The following is a 19,184-nucleotide window of genomic DNA, read 5'->3' as shown; positions in this document are numbered from 1 at the left end:
TTTGTTATTAACAAGACATTTGTTGAGTGGCTGAAAAACTAGTTTTAATGACTCCAACCCAAGTGTATGTAAACTTCTGTCTACAACTCTATGTATGTATTCATGAGTGAACAACCACACACAAATACGTTTTCAGAGTTTTTACAACAGATTTGCAGACGTTAGTCAGTCGTCATCCGCTCTCTCCTCACAGTGGCTTCAATAGATAAAGAACTGTATTTAGTTATTTTTTATTTTACCTTTATTTAACCAGGTAGGCCAGTTGAGAACAAGTTCTCATTTACAACTGCGACCTGGCCAAGATAAAACAAAGCAGTGCGACAAAACAACAGAGTTACACATGGGATAAACAAACTTACAGTCAATAACACAATAGATAGTCTATGTACAGTGTGTGCAAATGTAGTATGATTAGGGAGGTAAGGCAATAAATAGGCCATAGAGGTGAAATAATTACAATTTAGCATTAACACTGGAGTGATAGATGTGCAGATGATGATGATAATGTGCAAATCAAATCAAATCAAATTTTATTTGTCACATACACATGGTTAGCAGATGTTAATGCGAGTGTAGCGAAATGCTTGTGCTTCTAGTTCCGACAATGCAGTAATAACCAACAAGTAATCTAACCTAACAATTTCACAACTACTACCTTATACACACAAGTGTAAAGGGATAAAGAATATGTACATAAAGATATGAATGAGTGATGGTAAAGAACGGCATAGGCAAGATGCAGTAGATGGTATAGTGTACAGTCTATACATATGAGATGAGTAATGTAGGGTATGTAAATATAAAGTGGCATAGTTTAAAGTGGCTAGTGATACATGTATTACATAAAGATAGCAAGATGCAGTAGATGATATAGAGTACAGTATATACATATACATATGAGTAATGTAGGGTATGTAAACATTATATTAAGTGGCATTGTTTAAAGTGCCTAGTGATACATTTTTACATAATTTCCATCAATTCCCATTATTAAAGTGGCTGGAGTTGAGTCAGTATGTTGGCAGCGGCCACTAAATGTTAGTGGTGGCTGTTTAATTAACAGTCTGATGGCCTTGAGATAGAAGCTGTTTTTCAGTCTCTCGGTCCCTGCTTGGATACACCTGTACTGACCTCGCCTTCTGGATGATAGCGGGGTGAACAGGCAGTGGCTCGGGTGGTTATTGTCCTTGATGATCTTTATGGCCTTCCTGTGACATCGGGTGGTGTAGGTGTCCTGGAGGGCAGGTAGTTTGCCTCCGGTGATGCGTTGTGCAGACCTCACTACCCTCTGGAGAGCCTTACGGTTGTGGGCGGAGCAGTTGCCGTACCAGGCGGTGATACAGCCCGACAGGATGCTCTCGATTGTGCATCTGTAGAAGTTTGTGAGTGCTTTTGGTGACAAGCCGAATTTCTTCAGCCTCCTGAGGTTGAAGAGGCGCTGCTGCGCCTTCTTCACAACGCTGTCTGTGTGGGTGGACCAATTCAGTTTGTACCTGAATGTACAAGTAGAGATACTGGGGTGCAAAAGAGCAGACGGACTGTGTACAGGTAAAGTGATCGGTACGCTGCTCTGACAGCTGATGCTTAATGTTAGGGAGGGAGATCTAAGACTCTAGCTTCAGTGATTTTTGAAAATCGTTCCAGTCATTGGCAGCAGAGAACTGGAAGGAAAGGCGGCCAAAGCAGGAGTTGGCTTTGGGGATGACCAGTGAAATATACCTGCTGGAGCGCATGCTATGGGTGGGTGTTGCTATGGTGACCAGTGAGCTGATATAATGCAAGGCTTTACCTAGCAAAGACTTGGATGACCTGGAGCCAGTGGGTTTGGCAACGAATATGTAGCGAGGGCCAGCCAACGAGAGCATACAGGTTGCAGTGTTGGGTAGTATATAGGGCTTTGGTGACAAAGGATGGCACAAAGGATGGCACTGCGATCCAATTTGCTGAGTAGAGTTTGAGGTTATTTTTGTAAATGACATCGCCGAAGTCAAGGATCAGTAGGATAGTCAGTTTTATGAGGGTATGTTTGGCAACATGAGTGAAGGAGGCTTTGTTGCGAAATAGGAAGCCGATTCTAGATTACATTTTGGATTGGAGATGCTTAGTGTGAATCTGGAAGGAGAGTTTACAGTCTAACCAGACACCTAGGTATTTGAAGTTCTCCAAATATTCTAAGTCAGAACCGTCCAGAGTAGTGATGCTTGTCGGGCGGGCGGGTGCAGGCAACAATCGGTTGATGAGCATGCTTTTAGTTTTACTAGCATTTTATAAGCAGTTGGAGGCCACGGAAGGAGTGTTGTACGGCATTGAAGCTCGTTTGGAGGTTTGTTAACACAGTGTCCAAAGAAGGGCCAGATGTATACAGAATGGCGTCGTCTGCATAGAGGTGGATCAGAGAGTCACCAGCAGAGAGAGCGACATAATTGATATATATAGAGAAGAGTCAGCCCGAGAATTGAACCCTGTGGCACCCCCATAGAGATTGCCAAAGGTCCGGACAACAGGCCCTCCGATTTGACAAGGGTATGGTAGGATGTGAGTACAGTGGAGGTAAACCTAGGCATTGAGTGACGATGAGAGCTGTTGCGTCTCTGGAGGCACCAGTTAAGCCAGGTGAGGTCTCCGCATGTGTGGAGGGTGCGACAAAAGAGCTATCCAAGGCATTTAGGGTGGGGCTGGGGGCTCTATAGTGAAATGAAACAATAATAACTAACCTAAACAGCAGTAAACAAGGCATATTGACATTAGGGAGAGGCATGAGTAGCCGAGTGATCATAGGGTCCAATGAGCAGCAATAGGTGAGTCACGGGGCCGTTCGGTAGTCACTACTATGCTAGGCGAGCTGGAGACACGGCAACTCAGAAAGCTAGCGGGCCATGGCCAGCAGATGGATCTTCGGCAATGTCGCAATGGAAAAGCCTGTTGAAACCACCTTGGACGATTACGTCGTCAGACCAGTCGTGATGGATCGTCATGGCTCCGTGTCAGCAATAAAGGGTCCAGGCCAATTGGCAAAAGATGTATTGTAGCCCAAGAATTAGCTGGTGGACCTCTTTGGCTAGCCGGGAGATGGGCCTCTCTCGAGGCTAGCTCAAGGCTAACTGGTGCATGCGTCGGGACAGAGACGTTAGCCAGGAGTAGCCACTCGGATTGCAGCTAGCAACCCTACCAGCCAGGGAAGTCTGTGGACAGTGGCCTGGTCTTACTCAGAGAGCAGTGTGTTGTGGTTTCCACAGAGACAGCACAGCACCCTGGCAGACCGGCGACAGCTTCACAGCTTTGGAGGCCACGGAAGGATTGTTGTATGGCATTGAAGCTCATTTGGAGGTGAGTTAACACAGTGTCCAAAGAAGGGCCAGATGTGTACAGAATGGTGTCGTCTGCGTAGAGGTGGATCAGGGAATCACCCGCAGCAAGAGCGACATCGTTGATATATACAGAGAAAAGAGTCGGCCCGAGAATTGAACCCTGTGGTACCGCCATAGAGACTGTCAGAGGTCCAGACAACAGGCCCTCCGATTTGACACACTGAACTCTGTCTGCGAAGCAGTTGGTGAACTAGACGAGGCAGTCACTTGAGAAACCAAGGCTATTGAGTCTGCCGATAAGAAAACGGTGATTGACAGAGTCGAAAGCCTTGGCCAGGTCGATGAAGACAGCTGCACAGCACTGTCTTTTATCGATGGCGGTTATGATATCGTTTAGTACCTTGAGCGTGGCTGAGGTGCACCCGTGACCAGCTCAGAAACCGGATTGCACAGCGGAGAAGGTACGGTGGGATTCGAAATGGTCAGTGATCTGTTTATTAACTTGGCTTTCAAAGACTTTAGAAAAAGCAGGGCAGGATGGATATCGGTCTATAACATTTTGGGTCTAGATTGTCACCCCCTTTGAAGAGGGGGATGACGCGGCAGCTTTCCAATCTTTAGGGAACTCGGACGATACGAAAGAGAGGTTGAACAGACTGATAATGGGATTGCAACAATGGCGGCGGATCATTTTCGAAAGAGAGGGTCCAGATTGTCTGGCCCAGCTGATTTGTATGGGTCCAGGTTTTGCAGCTCTTTCAGAACATCTGCGATCTGGATTTGGGTGAAGGAGAAGCTGGGGAGTCTTGGGCAAGTAGCTGCGGGGGGTGCGGAGCTGTTGGCCAGGGTTGGGGTAGCCAGGAGGAAAGCATGGCCAGCGTCAGAGAAATGCTTATTGAAATTTTCGATTATCATGGATTTATCGGTGGTGACCGCGTTGCCTAGCCTCAGTGCAGTGGGCAGCTGGGAAGAGGTGCTCTTGTTCTCCATAGACTTTACAGTGTCCCAAAACATTTTGGAGTTAGAGCTACAGGATGCAAATTTCTGTTTGAAAAAGCTAGCCTTTGCTTTCCTGACTGACTCTGTGTATTGGTTCTCTACTTCCCTGAACAGTTGCATATCGCGGGGACTATTCGATGCTATTGCAGTCCGCCACAGGATGTTTTTGTGCTGGTCAAGGGCAGTCAAGTCTGGAGTGAACCAAGGGCTTTATCTGTTCTTAGTTCTACATTTTTTGAAAGGGGCATGCTTATTTATGATGGTGAGGAAATTACTTTTAAAGAACGATTAGGCATCCTCGACTGACGGGATGAGGTCAATATCTTTCCAGGATAACCGGGCCAGGTCGATTAGAAAGGCCTGCTCGCAGAAGTGTTTTAGGGAGCGTTTGACAGTGATGAGGGATGGTCGTTTGACCGCGGACCCATGACGGATGCAGGCAATGAGGCAGAGATCGCTGAGATCCTGATTGAAAACAGCAGAGGTGTATTTGGAGGGCAAGTTGGTCAGGATAATATCTATGAGGGTGCCCATGTTTACGGATTTAGGGTTGTACCTGGTGGTTGCCTTGATAATTTGTGTGAGATTGAGGGCATCTATCTTAGATTGTAGTACTGCTGGGGTGTAAGCATATCCCAGTTTACGTCACCTAACAGAACGAACTCTGAAGATAGATGGGGGGCAATCAATTCACATATGGTGTCCAGGGCACAGCTGGGAGCTGAGGGGGGTGTATAACAAGCGGCAACAGTGAGAGACTTATTTCTGGAGAGATTCTTTTTTAAATTAGAAGCTCGAAATGTTTGGGCATAGACCTGGAAAGTATGACAGAACTTTGCAAGCTATCTCTGCAGTAGATTGCAACTTCTCCTCCTTTGGCAGTTCTATCTTGACGGAAAATGTTGTAGTTGGGTATGGAAATCTCAGAATTTTTGGTGGCCTTCCTAAGCCAGGATTCAGACACGGCAAGGACATCAGGGTTGGTGGAGTGTGCTAAAGCAGTGAGTAAAACAAACTTAGGGAGGAGGCTTCTGCTGTTAACATGCATGAAACCAAGGCTTTTCCGACTACAGAAGTCAATAAATGAGAGTGCCTGGGGACACGCAGGGCCTGGGTTAACCTCTGCATCACCCGAGGAACAGAGGAAGAGTAGGATGAGGGTACGGCTAAAGGCTAGCAAAACTGGTCGTCTAGTGCGCTGGGGACAGAGAATAAAAGGAGCAGATTTCTGTGCGCGGTAGAATAGATTCAGGGCATAATGTGCAGACGGGTATGGTGGGGTGGGGGTACAGTGGAGGTAAGCCCAGGCACTGATGATAAAAGAGGTTGCATCTCTGGACACGCTGGTTATACTGGGTGAGGTCACCGCATGTGTGGGAGGTGGGACAAAGGAGGTATCTAAGGCATGTACTGTGGGACTAGGGACTCCGCAGTAAACTAAAACAAAGATAATTATCCTAAACAACAGTGTACAAGGCACATTGACATTTGAGAGAGACATAAAGCGAGGCATAAAGCAATCACAGGTGTTGATTGGGAGAGCTAGCTAAGACAACAACGGGTAAGACAACAACAGCTAATCAGCTAAGACAACATCAGGTAAAATGGCGATGAATGGGCAGAGAGGGTTTATTAACTACACACAGGGCCTGAGTCTGGGGCTAGGGCCGACAGATAAACAAAGGTAAACAAAGTGGAGTACCGTGATAAATGAACAGTCCAGCAGGCATCAGCTATGTAGCCAAGTGATCATAGGGTCCAGTGTACAGCAATAGATGGAACAGGGATGCCGCGGGGTAGTTGGTGCTATGCTAGCACGCGGGAGACATGGCGTTTAAAGTTAGCTGTCCGGGGTAAGTAGAAGCGTCTGCTCCGACGTCCGGCAAAGGCCGGTTGAAGGCACAGCCTATGGAATTACGTCTGCGGACCAGTCGTGGTGGTACGGCGGTGCGCCGTGTTGACGAAGGGACCGGGCCAGATGGCGAAAGAGGTATTGTAGTTGTGGTAATTACGTTTGCTAGCCAGGAGATGCACCTGGCTCAGGGCTAGCTTCGGGTCTGGGTCACTCAGTGGCAGCTAGCTAGCTGTGATGATCAATGGTCCAGGGTTTACGGCAGGAGTCCGGCGTTGTAGTGGAGAAAAACAGTCCGAGGCTGGCAGGTATTATCCAGGCTAAAAAACGGCTGGTGCCTGAGCAAAGGGTAAAGGTCGCTTGCAGTGGCTAACAATGACTAAATAGCTAGTAGCTAAGTAGCTGGCTAGCCTCTGATGCAAGTTTTGGCTATAAGGTCTAAAAAAAATAGCAGATCCGTGTCACATTAAGTGAGGCGGGTTACCGGAAGGTATATTTAATTTAAAAATGGAAAAAGAGATAGAAAAATAAATTGGAATATATACAAAAAAGACAAGAGGATGACAATCCACGTCTGCACTGCATCTTGGATCAGTACAGCCACAATGCTTTGGACGCACACACCCCTCTGGACGAAGCCGGCATTACAAAAGCAGCCCTGCACACAGATCTGGATGTACATTTTGGAGTTGGACTCAAAGGTGTGTGGATAGGCTGAGCCACAGTCATCATAGTAGCTGATCACTGGACAGATCACATCTGGGGAGAGAAATCAATTTGAGATGTTTTATTCTGTAAATAAGAAAGACATCCTAGTATATGTACTCCAGCAAAGGAAGTGAATGTAGTACAGGGTTGTCCCTATTTCCAATCGTCTCCATATTAACTTAGCCTAACAGTCCATATTGCTGACTACAGTAGATGACTAAGCTGGTGCAGGGACCAGAGCAGTAATGTTACCTACTGTACCTGTGGCTGTGGCAGCTGAGGACTTCATTTGAGACTGTGCAGACATGCTGGTCAGGGCAAGCAAATGGTTCACAGACCAGGGAAGCCCCACAGGTGCAGATCATAGAGATCTTCTCCAGAATTGCACTGAGGTCAAGAATAAAGACACAGGTTTAAATAAACAAACTATACCCAGTAATTAAACATTACCAGTTCAACCACAGCATATACTTATGACTTTGATATGTATGATGTGCTGTTTGAGTGAGTTTTTATTTTATACTTAAACAGGGAAGTATATTGAGATTGACATTTCAATATTTGAAAAATCAGCTCTGCTTATTCTATCAATTGGCTTTTCTATAAACATACCTAAACTTCCTCCTGTACTGACAGCAGCCACACTGCCCTGCTGGCATGCAGGCCTGACCATTGGTCACATTGGCACCCCTCCTCACAGCCATCTGGGCACGGCACAGACGCCGCCGCTCCAGGGCACAGCGAGGAACAGGCGTTGGCACACAGGCTGTAGTGGCTGAACTGGGGGCAATGAGCTGAGGAATAGAATATTCATGATTAATACATGCATTTGTAAATAGGACGAGATTAATGTTAAACAGATCTCCAGTGAGGACCTAGATGACTAATTAGACATTTATGGCATCTTGTTCGCCTTCATTAGTGAGAATATACATTTAGCATTTAGCTTAAGTTTCCGTATTCTAATTATTAAAGGGCAATCAACAGAGTTTTATAGATTGAATGCATTGTGAGGGCCACATTTGGGCAATATGATACCATTTTCTGTCAGAGGGGAAACTTACCACAGCCAGCATGGTTCCTCCATGGGCCCACCTTGACCTCTGCCTCCTGACACTCCACATGATAAGCCTGCAGCTGCTCACACAGCGGCTGCTGGGTCTGGTTCCCTGCCACACACAGGTCAGCCATGCAGTGGGAGTAGTGGGCCTGTGGCTGGACTACAGAGTGACAGGAGGAGAAGGGGCCGCCAGGCAGTGTGAGTAGGCCACAGTAGAGCTCACAGTCATGCAGGGGCACTGACAGAGGGGGCAGTTAGCCCCAAACCCATCACTGCAGTGGGATGCAGGCCTGCGCATGACCAATCTCAACGACGACACAAAACCCATCGGGGTCAAAGATCAGGGTTCCGTTGGGCAGCTGTAGGTCATGGGGACATTGTTGTAGTTCCCACACGGGCCACAGGTCATGCTCTTGTAGGATGAGTCAGAGATCTTTACCAGGAGCAGGTTGTGTAGATTGGAGATGATCTGGACTGACCCCAGGGCCTGGATGGTTACCAGATTACCATTCTGATGCAGACTCACATCACTGTGGGAGAAGGGCAGGTTCTCAAGGACTCCATTGACCTGGGGGAAAAGAGAAAGTTGATCACTATTGATTACATATTGTACAGTAAGTCCTAACTATGTAAAGCTCATTGTAAAATAATACAATAAAAAAAGGCAGTATCTGCACCAAACTACATAAAACATTAATACTGATGGTGAAACCCATCCTTTACCTGAATATCTCTAAGATGGTCAGAGAACCATCTTCCTCTTATTGATGACCATGTGTATTTCCCAGGATGTATTCTCACTGCCATGACTTACATCCACCACAAACTCCTCCACAGTTTTAGAGTGCAGCTGGCAGGTACTGAGCAGCTTGTTGTCACATGTCCCATGGAACTCAAATGCCTGCCCATCAAACATGGGCAGTGTGCCTCTCTGGGCCTTGGGTAGCAGCCTTATATGGCAGGACATGTGTCCACCTGCACGTCACACATCTCTTCTCACAGGACAACATCAGGTACTCTCCATGGTGGAAGTGGCCGCAGTCCTTGGGTTGGACACCGAGGGAGCCACTGAGCATCAGGCCTGGTTCACAGAAGCAGTTCTCCAAGTGGTCTGCAGGCAGCACCACAGTTTTGTTGAGCAAACCGTCGCAGATGAGAGTAGGACCAGAGGAGTGTTAGAGCCTATCCAAAAGGCACAAGCTACACCTGTCTGTGAAGGGAGAATGACGTTGTTTAGTTGTTATACAGTGAATAGGCATGAGTGATTTTGGCTCCACTGGGAAAATCAAATTGTGTTACTCCCATCTAGTGGTAAAGAGGCAGCAGAGGCACCGGCCTGAATAATAGTAACCATTTACTAAACGAGCACCTGCTATTCATTTTCAGCCTTATAAAACCCATCAACATCTTAGCTGGAGAATAAACTGCATATAAAAAATCCATGGTGCAAAACTACAAGGTAAGTATCAATGTGAATGCAAATAATACCACTGCTCAGTTATTTCCCTACGATGTGTGTCCCAATGATGTGTGATCAATATCAACTAACCAAACACAATGCAATGTTAATACCGCACTTTCAGAAGAATCTACAAGCCATCCATATTTCATTTGGTACACAGCAATGCTCAACGCCAAACAGCGCAGTATTGCAATTCCAGATAATTTTTATTTGTTTTTGCTCGTGGAACAAGCTGATAGAGGTGCATAATAACAGCAGAAATTGGGGCTCCTCCGGGCTTGAACCTCAGCACCGTCCATCTTACAGGCTTCAGCATATTCAGCCAGCCACCTACATAGAGCAAGCTGGTGGTCTTTGTGATGACACAGAGCAGTGTCCAATGCAGCAGTTGAAGAATCCAGTTGGGTCCACTTTGACGTGACAGTCTCGGAAAGTTACGCTGACCTACAAAATCTTCCCACACACCCCTGAGCTGGAGTAGAGGGCCGGCTGCTCTGGGGAACATTTCGGACAGTTTCCAAAGCCGGGGTCCACACCATGGGAAGTCTCCACTCTTCCACAACTTCAAGAACTCTGTTGAAACCCGCCCTGTTAGCTCATCAGCAGGGTCAGTGTTCTAGTTGCCACAGGTGGGGTTGGAGTATTTTCCAGAGAGAATGATGGCGATATTTGCCTTTACTCTCAAGCTGATGGAGAGTAAAGTCTGTGTGGATGTAGATGATCTGTGTGGATGCCCAGTCTGTGTGGATGTAGATGATCAGACCAACAGCATGAACCACTGTGGAGGGACTGAAGAGGAAGGGCATGTTCTTCTGAACTCCATTCACCTGTAGGGGGAGGAAACCCTGCACTCAAATGTTTCAGAAGGATGACTGTAACAGGCCCATTCACAGAATTTCTGCCTGAAGTGTCAAATCGAATATACCCCTTTTATATATAAACACACGATGACTGAAAAACTGTTTGGTCAAAGACGCCACAAATAGATCAGCCTGTTGTCAGCGTGCTTTGAATAGATGTAGGCTATACAGGCAATGTTTAATTTAACTATTAGCAATGTGAAAATCTGCCTGTACAGTTTCATAATTTTCTTATGGTAATCTCCACGATGGTGCTGTTCACCTTGACCAGTAAATTCATAGGAGAGTCTTGATGCCCGTCAGTCTGGACATGCACTTCAATTGGAGTCAGGCTATCCCCGTCCCCACACATTCCCATCAGCTGGTACCTACAGATCCCCTGGAAGTCATACACAACCTGGTCAAAGTTGGACAGGTGGTTGCTGCTCTGCCAGCACATCTGCCAGAGGTAAATCATGCAGCCCCTGACCCCATCCTCACTTATACCACAGTTCTCATTGCCACAGGAGGCCGGATAGCACAGGACCCGGTGGGTGTATGGCATACAGACACAGTGCTCAGCACAGTTGTCATGGGACCAGATGGGGTCATTGGCATGGTAAAGGAAGCCATTGTGTGTGCAGCCCACTGGGACACAGGAACATAGGCGTCCCCCTCTAGAACAAAGACCTGGTCACACTGGCAGGTCTACACACACAAGCCAGGGAACATGGGCTGGAGCTTAGGGGGTCCTCACAGGTGGCAGTGCAGGCTGAGCCACACAGCTCATAGTGGCTGTGTACTGGACAATTCTGATGGAGGGGAGAGAGAGAACTACATGAGCACAAACTGCCGCCATGACACCATCTAGACCAGAGGTTCTCAAAGTTTTTCACTCGGGGCCCCCCTTCCAACATTGGGGAACTCGCCTTTTGTAATTTAGTAGATTTAAAGCTCGTTTCCTGCAGTTCTATAACATTTTGTAATGGGGTAAAATTTAAAATGTTGTGTTTTAAAGAAACATTTCTTGCAATTCTTTACATCTTGCCATGTCTAATGTGTATTCATGTAATATTTGAGTGACAATTTACAACCATATCTAAAAAAAATGTTAGCAGACATGGCTAGTTGATCTGGACATTTCTGACAAGTTATAAATTAATATAAATGAAGGTACGCAGTGACTAACATGACAAGAGGAACTGATGCACTACCCAATTTTGAAATTGCACTGTGTGTGTATATATATATATACAGTATATATATACACTGCTCAAAAAAATAAAGGGAACACTAACATAACACATCCTAGATCTGAATGAATGAAATATTCTTATTAAATACTTTTTTCTTTACATAGTTGAATGTGCTGACAACAAAATCACACAAAAATGATCAATGGAAATCAAATTTATCAACCCATGGAGGTCTGGATTTGGAGTCACACTCAAAATTAAAGTGGAAAACCACACTACAGGCTGATCCAACTTTGATGTAATGTCCTTAAAACAAGTCAAAATGAGGCTCAGTAGTGTGTGTGGCCTCCACGTGCCTGTATGACCTCCCTACAACGCATGGGCATGCTCCTGATGAGGTGGCGGATGGTCTCCTGAGGGATCTCCTCCCAGACCTGGACTAAAGCATCTGCCAACTCCTGGACAGTCTGTGGTGCAACGTGGCGTTGGTGGATGGAGCGAGACATGATGTCCCAGATGTGCTCAATTGGATTCAGGTCTGGGGAACGGGCGGGCCAGTCCATAGCATCAATGCCTTCCTCTTGCAGGAACTGCTGACACACTCCAGCCACATGAGGTCTAGCATTGTCTTGCATTAGGAGGAACCCAGGGCCAACCACACCAGCATATGGTCTCACAAGGGGTCTGAGGATCTCATCTCGGTACTTAATGGCAGTCAGGCTACCTCTGGCGAGCACATGGAGGGCTGTGCGGCCCCCCAAAGAAATGCTACCCCACACCATGACTGACCCACCGCCAAACCGGTCATGCTGGAGGATGTTGCAGGCAGCAGAACGTTCTCCACGGCGTCTCCAGACTCTGTCACATCTGTCACATGTGCTCAGTGTGAACGTGCTTTCATCTGTGAAGAGCACAGGGCGCCAGTGGTGAATTTGCCAATCTTGGTGTTCTCTGGCAAATGCCAAACGTCCTGCACGGTGTTGGGCTGTAAGCACAACCCCCACCTGTGGATGTCGGGCCCTCATACCACCCTCATGGAGTCTGTTTCTGACCGTTTGAGCAGACACATGCACATTTGTGGCCTGCTGGAGGTCATTTTGCAGGGCTCTGGCAGTGCTCCTCCTGCTCCTCCTTGCACAAAGGCGGAGGTAGTGGTCCTGCTGCTGGGTTGTTGCCCTCCTACGGCCTCCTCCACGTCTCCTGATGTACTGGCCTGTCTCCTGGTAGCGCCTCCATGCTCTGGACACTACGCTGACAGACACAGCAAACCTTCTTGCCACAGCTCGCATTGATGTGCCATCCTGGATGAGCTGCACTACCTGAGCCACTTGTGTGGGTTGTAGACTCCGTCTCATGCTACCACTAGAGTGAAAGCACCGCCAGCATTCAAAAGTGACCAAAACATCAGCCAGGAAGCATAGGAACTGAGAAGTGGTCTGTGGTCACCACCTGCAGAACCACACCTTTATTGGGGGTGTCTTGCTAATTGCCTATAATTTCCACCTGTTGTCTATTCCATTTGCACAACAGCATGTGAAATTTATTGTCAATCAGTGTTGCTTCCTAAGTGGACAGTTTGATTTCACAGAAGTGTGATTGACTTGGAGTTACATTGTGTTGTTTAAGTGTTCCCTTTATTTTTTTGAGCAGTGTATATATATATATATATGCTTCAACCACACCTATTCATCCAAGGGTTTTTCTTTATTTTGACTATTTTCTACATTGTAGAATAATTGTGAAGACAACAAAACTATGAAATAACAAAGAAGAAGTGCTAAACAAATCAAAATATATTTTAGATTATTCAAAGTAGCCACTCTTTGCCTTAATGACGGCACTGCACACTCTTGGCATTCTCTCAAACAGAGTTCCCACATATGCTGAGCACTTGTTGGCTGCTTTTCCTTCACTCTGCGGTCCAACTCATCCCAAACCATCTCAATTGGGTTGAGGTCGGATAATTGCGGAGGCCAGATCATCTGATGCAGCTCTCCATGCCAAGAGTGTGCAAAGCTGTCATCAAGGCAAAGGGTGGCTATTTTTGAAGAATCTCAAATATAAAATATATTTTTGATTAACACTTTTTTTGGTTGCTAAATGATTACATATGTGCTATTTCATAGTTTTGATGTCTACACTACTATTCTACAATGTAGATGTCACGGTTGTTAGAATGGACGGACCAAGGCGCAGCGTGATTTGAGTTCCACATTTTATTTCACGGTGAAACTTCCAACAAAACAATAAAACAAACAACGAAACGTGACTTACGTGGTGCAACAAGCACACACAAACAATATCCCACAACCCAGGTGGGAACAATGGAGAACTTAAGTATGATCCCCAATTAGAGACAACGACAATCAGCTGCCTCTAATTGGGAACCACACAACAAAACAAACATAGAAATAGGAAAACTAGAACACCCCCCCTAATCACGCCCTGACCTACAACACCATAGAGAACCCCGAGGGCTCTCGGCGTGACAGTAGAAAATAGTAAAAACAAAGAAAAACCTTGGAATGAGTAGGTGTCAACTTTTGACTGGTACTGTGTATATATACAATGCATTCGCAAAGTATTCAGACCCCTTCACTTTTTCCAAGTTTTGTTACGCTACAGCCTTATTCTAGAATTGATTCAATTGTTATTTTTTCATTAATCTACACACAATACCCAATAATGACGGAGCAAAAACTGTTTAGAAGGAAACATCAGGTTTACATAAGTGTTCCGAACCTTTACTCAGTACTTTGTTGAAGCACCTTTGGCAACTATTACAGCCTCAAGTCTTCTTGGGTTTGACACTACAAGCTTGGCACACCTGTATTTGGGGAGTTTCTCCCATTCTTCTCTGCAGATCCTCTCATGCTCTGTCAGGTTGGATGGGGAGCGTCGCTGCACAGCTATTTTCAGGTCTCTCCAGAGATGTTCGTTCAGGTTCAAGTCCGGGCTCTGGCTGGGCAACTCAAGGACATTCAGACACTTGTCCCGAAGCCAAGACAACGCAGGAGTGGCTATATGCTTATGGTCTTTGTCTTGTTGGAAGGTTAATTTTTTCCCCAGTCTGAGGTCCTGAGCGCTCTAGAGCAGGTTTTCATCAAGGATCTCTGTACTTTGCTCCGTTCATCTTACCCTCGATCCTGACTATTCTCCCTGTCCCTGCCACTGAAAAACATCCCCACAGCATGATACTGCCACCACCATGCTTCACCGTAGGGATGGTGCCAGGTTTCCTCCAGATGTGACGCTAGGCATTCAGGCCAAATAGTTCAATATTGGTTTCATCAGACCAGAGAATCTTGTTTCTCATGGTCTGAGAGTCCCTTTTGTGCCTTTAGGCAAACTCCAAGGGTGCTGTCATGCCTGATTGGTGGAGAGCTGCAGAGATGGTTGTCCTTCTGGAAGGTTCTCCCATCTCCACAGTGGAACTCTGTCAGAGTAACCATCGGGGTCTTGGTCACCTCCCTGACCAAGGCCCTTCTCCCCCAATTCCTCAGTTTGGCTGGGCAGCCAGCTCTAGGAAGAGTATTGGTAGTTCCAAACTTCTTCCATTTAAGAATGGAGGCCACTGTGTTCTTGGGGACCTTCAATGCTGGAGATATTTTTTGGTACCCTTCCCCAGATCTATGCCTCGACACAATCCTGTCAATTCCTTCAACCTCATGGCTTGGTATTTGCTCTGGCATGCACTGTCAGCTGTGGGACCTTTAACAGACAGGTCTGTGCCTTTCTAAATCATGTCCAATCAATTGAATTTTCCATAATTGGTCTCCAATCATCTCAAGGATGATCAATGGAAACAGGATGCACCTCAAATCAAAGTTTATTTGTCACGTGCGCGGAATACAACAGGTATTACACCTTACAGTGAAATGCTTACTTACAGGCTCTAACCAATAGTGCGGGAAAAAAAGTGTGTGTGTGTGTGTAGGTAAGTAAAGAAATAAAACAACAGTAAAAAGACATTTGAAAATAAGAGTAGCAAGGCTATATACAGACACCGGTCAGTCAGGCTTATTGAGGTAGTATGTACATGTAGGTATGGTTAAAGTGACTATGCATATATGATGAACAGAGAGTAGCAGTAGCGTAAAAAGCGGGGTTCGCAGGTGGAGGGACACAATGCAGATAGCCCGTTTAGCCAATGTGCGGGAGCACTGGTTGGTCGGGTCAATTGAGGTAGTATGTACATGAATGAATAGTTAAAGTGACTATGCATATAAGATAAACAGAGAGTAGCAGCAGAGTAAAAGAGGGGTTGGGGGGGGGGGCACACAATGCAAATAGTCCAGGTAAACATTTGGTTACCTGTTCAGGAGTCTTATGGCTTGGGGGTAAAAACTGTTGAGAAGCATTTTGTCCTAGACTTGGCACTCCGGTACCGCTTGCCATGCGGTAGTAGAGAGAACAGTCTATGACTGGGGTGGCTGGGGTCTTTGACAATTTTTTAGGGCCTTCCTCTGACACCGCCTGGTGTAGAGGTCCTGGATGGCATGCAGCTTTGCCCCAGTGATGTACTGGGCCGTACGCACTACCCTCTGTAGTGCCTTGCGATCGGAGGCCGAGCAATTGCCGTACCAGGCAGTGATGCAACCGGTCAGGATGCTCTCGATGTTGGAGCTGTAGAACATTTTTGAGGATCTCAGGACCCATGCCAAATCTTTTTAGTTTCTTGGGGGGGAGTAGGCTTTGTCGTGCCCTCTTCACGACTGTCTTGGTGTGTTTGGACCATTCTAGTTTGTTGTTGATCTGGACACCAAGGATCTTCGTGCTTCGTGCTTCGTGCCATGGATCATCACTGGAGGCTTCTTGCCATGGATCATCACTGGAGGCTTCGTGCCATGGATCATCACTGGAGGCTTCTTGCCATGGATCATCACTGGAGGCTTCGTGCCATGGATCATCACTGGAGTGAGGAGACGTATGGGCAGTCTGGTACGTGGAGCTGCCACAGGGCTCACCAGGCTGGGGAGACATACAGGAGGATTAGTTCTGGGCGCAGGCACAGGACTCACCAGGCTGGAGAGACATACAGGAGGCCTTGTCCTTGGCAGAGGCACCGGATACACTGGGCCGTGGAGGCGCACTGGAGGTCTCGAGCTTAGAGCCTGCACAACCCATCCTGGCTGGGTGGTTATCTTCACCCTGCAAATGCGGGGCGCTGGCACAGGACACACTGGGCTGTGCAGATGTACCGGAGACACAGTGCGCAGAGCCGGCGCAGGATATACTGGGCCGAGGAGGCGCACTAGAGGTCTGGAGAACAGGGCTGGCACAACCCGTCCTGGTTGGATGCTCAACCTAGCCCGGCAGATGCGGGGAGCTGGAATGTAGCGGACCGGGCTAAGAACGCGTACTGGAGACACCGTGCGCTCCACCGCATAACACGGTGCCTGACCAGTACGACACTCGCCACGGTAAGCACGGGGAGTTGGCTCAGGTCTCCAACCTGACTTAGCCAAACTCCCCGTGTGCCCCCCCCAAACATTTTTTTGGGGCTGCCTCTCGGGCTCCCTTGCTAGCCGTATTCCCTCGTAACGCTGCCGCTCTGCTTTCGCTGCCTCCAGTTCCTCCCGTGGAAGGCGATACTCCCCAGCCTGCCTCCAGGGTCCCTTACCGTCCAGTATCTCCTCCCATATCCATTTCTCCAGATAGCGCTGCTCCCCCTTACCACGCTGCTTGGTCCCTTGGTGGTGGGAAATTCTGTCACGGCCGTTGAATGAAGAGGACCAAGGTGCAGCGTGGTGAGCGTACATATTACTTTATTTATATGACGCCGACAAAAACAATAAACAATCCAAAAAAACGTGAAGCTAAAGGCTATAGTGCCAACAAACAAAGACAACTTCCCACAAAGACAGGTGGGAAAAAGGGCTACCTAAGTATGGTACTCAATCAGAGACAACGATAGACAGCTGTCCCTGATTGAGAACCCTACCCGGCCAAAACATAGAAATACAAAATAATAGAACGAAAGAACATAGAATACCCACCCCAAATCACACCCTGACCAAACCAAATAGAGACATAAAAAGGATCTCTAAGGTCAGGGCGTGACAGTATTTCTGTTTTTTACAAATGTGCAAACATTTCTAAAAAAACGTTCTTCACTTTGTCATTATGGGGTATTGTGTGTATACTGATGACATTTTTATTTATTTTAATTTTAGAACAAGCATGTAAGGTAAGAACATGTGGGAAAAGGAAGGGGTAGGAATACTTTCCTAATGCACTGTATACATATTTACAAATATCTTTTTTTAAACTGCCAGAGGCACCAGTTTTGGCATGGTCCCTCAAATCCTCAAAGTTCTACAGCTGCACCATTTAGAGCATCATGACTGGCTGCGTCACTGCTTGATATGGCAACAGCACTGCCTTCGATCGCTTGGCGCTACAGAGGGTGGTGCGGACAGCCCAGTACATCACTGAGGCCGACTTCCCTTCCATTCAGGACCTCTATATCAGGCGGTGTGAAAGGAAGGTACAAAAATCTTAAAAGACTCCAGCCACCCAAGCCATAGACTGTTCTCTCTGCTTCGTCACGGCAAGCGGTACTAATGCAAGCGGTAAGTCTGACACCATCAGGCTCCTGAACAGCTTCTATCCCCAAGCCAGTAGACTGCTAAATAGTTAACAGAATGGCTACAATGGCTACGTTGTAGAATGGCTATAAGTTGACCTTGGTATTTTATTTCTGCACTGTCTCTATGCACACTCAAAAACATAACAGGCACACATTTATACTGACTCTACCTACACACACTAATTTATGCTGCTGCTACTCTCTTTATCATACATCCTGAGGCCTAGTCACCTTACCCCTATACATACATTATCAACCTCTATCACTCCAGTATCCCTGCACATTGTAAATATGGTATTGGATCTTATTTATTGTGTGTTTTTGTTCTACATTACGCAGTGGTGTAAGGTACTTAAGTAGTACTGTAAAATATTTTTTACTTAAGTACTATTTTGGGGTATCTGTACTTTACTATTTATATGACAACTTTTACTTCACTACATTCCTTAATAAAATGATGTACATAATACTCCATACATTTTCCCTGACACCCAAAAGTACTCTATACATTTTGAATGCTTAGCAAGACAGGAAAATGGACAGATTCATGCACCTATCAAGAGAACAGCCATGGTCATCCCTATTGCCTCTGATCTGGCAGACTCACTAAACACAAATGTTTTGTTTGTAAAGGATTGCGTAAGTGTTGGAGTGTGCCCCTGGCTAGCCATAAACATAAAATAAAATAGTAAATTGTGCAGTCTGGTTTGCTTAATAAGGAATGTGACATGATTTATAATTTTGATACTTAGGTATATTTGAAACCAAATACTTTTAGACCTTTACTGGATGACTCACTTTTACTCTGATACTGTAAATGAATAGAAAATTATCTTTACTATTACTGAAGTATGACAATAGGGTACTTTTTCCACCACTGACCTAAAGTTCTTTTCTGTGCTACATTAATTACTGCATTGTTGGGTTTGGAGCTTGCAAGAAAGGCATTTCATACAACACTGCAGAGCAATGTAAAATACATTTACATCCCTGAATGTAACACCAGTCTGAATGCTTACGGCAGAAGGTGCTGCTAATCCATGGCTTGATGGGGACCTGGGAGAACTGAAAGGCAGCGGTTTAGGCCTGCAGAGCCTGGCAGAGGACTTCCTGGTTCTTGCCCTTACTGATGACATTAGACCCTAGGATCCACCACATCATGGCACCA

Source organism: Salvelinus alpinus, chromosome 4 (genome assembly GCF_045679555.1).
Source record: "Salvelinus alpinus chromosome 4, SLU_Salpinus.1, whole genome shotgun sequence".
Taxonomy (NCBI): domain Eukaryota; kingdom Metazoa; phylum Chordata; class Actinopteri; order Salmoniformes; family Salmonidae; genus Salvelinus; species Salvelinus alpinus.
Note: the sequence above shows the minus strand (reverse complement) of the source record.